The sequence below is a fragment of the Alosa alosa genome, chromosome 21 (assembly GCF_017589495.1).
Source record: "Alosa alosa isolate M-15738 ecotype Scorff River chromosome 21, AALO_Geno_1.1, whole genome shotgun sequence".
In the NCBI taxonomy this organism is placed as follows: Eukaryota; Metazoa; Chordata; class Actinopteri; order Clupeiformes; family Clupeidae; genus Alosa; species Alosa alosa.
The window spans coordinates 22,264,851-22,266,160 of record NC_063209.1 but is presented as its reverse complement, the minus strand read 5'-3'; the positions used below and the strand labels follow the sequence as shown (position 1 = coordinate 22,266,160).

Sequence of the window (1,310 nt, the reverse complement as noted above, 5' to 3'; positions counted from 1 at the left end):
AGAACATTTGGTTATGTGTGGAAGTCGCCCACAGCTTCAGAGTTGTAAATGACAGGGAAGCATTTCAGCAGTGCGCTGGGTTGATGTGTGAGAAAGTGTGTGCATCCAGAGAAAACTGGAATTTACAAAAGTTACGTAGCAGCCTTGGGAATTTATGGCACAAATATTGCAAAATCTCTTGAGACAAGAGACAAGATGTTTTTTATTATCAACATATTCACAGCACCAAGCTATGGGTTGAGGCAGGCTTTATTTCTCTGAAGTTCAGACAAGCGTCTCCTCTGCTCATAATTGATAGTGTCTCTCTGTTCTCTGAAACTATGCGAACAGAGCAGACTTGTTGTAACCCACTGCATTCTATTCTGTTGAGGAAAACTTCACGCTAACTCAGATACGCTAGACTGCAGATACTGTAGATTGGAATCTGATAATGACCCCTCCATGACACTTGGGGTTTCAACAATGTTGCAATCATACGGACTCTCCGCACACAGTAAATATTTACTTCTTGTCGGCCTGTGGCGAACATGCGGAATTGTTATTGGTCTCACATTACAATAGGAGGTCTAGACTGGGGTAGTGGGCTGTGGCCTGGCTTGACCCGAGCAGTGGCTTGCGGTGGGGGTCGGGCCCAGAAAGTTTTGGCTCAAGGCCCCTGGTCACACTACGCTATTGTGCTCTGGGTGTAGCCCAGTAATGACCCTCTAGGAGAGCGGATAAACAAGGGGATTTAAAACAACAACATTAGCATTATAGTTTCATCTGATTAAAATGTCAGTGACTCATACTTCAGTGCGGCTCGTAGCCACTGGAAAGTGTTTGCAGACACTTTGCTTTATTGTGTACTGACACATAACACTGTTTTCTTCCTTTGTGGCTGACAGCTTATTCATTTTGCGAATGGTGTGTGTACAATAAGACTAAAGAGGGATTGAGGAGTGTTTGTCCAAAGGCAGTGAGCTAGCCAATAGACTTGTATCACAGCTTGAATGCTAGCTATTTGTGTTTTTTGTGAATATTTGTTCTGTAATGCCAGTTCTTATGTAACCAAAGGGTATCAGGTCACATAGTGAGTGTCTGGGAAGGCTTGTAGGAACAACAGGTGTGTGTTCATATGACCACATATTAACAAAATTATTTGAGGATGTAAAAATGAGCTACATAAAAACATACCTTTAACCGACTAAACTACGTCTCTTCTCAAGAATAACAACCAAATACTTGGATTCAATTTAAAACATTCTTTATTATTTTATTAAAACAAAAATATCATTTCACATGGTATTTAGAGCAACTCATCCAGAATGGCA

The 1,310-nt window shown here is 41.3% G+C and overlaps 1 protein-coding gene across 1 annotated transcript in view; it reads right to left on the bottom strand.

Annotated features, from left to right (window-relative positions):
• Window positions 1-1,226: 1,226 nt before the first annotated feature.
• The window catches only part of tmsb1 (thymosin beta 1), a 5,490-nt gene continuing 5,406 nt past the window's right edge, over window positions 1,227-1,310 (bottom strand). Inside the window, exon 3 of the mRNA XM_048232251.1 lies at window positions 1,227-1,310. This exon is cut by the window's right edge and continues 633 nt beyond it. The gene's annotated coding sequence lies outside the window, so the exon portion shown is untranslated.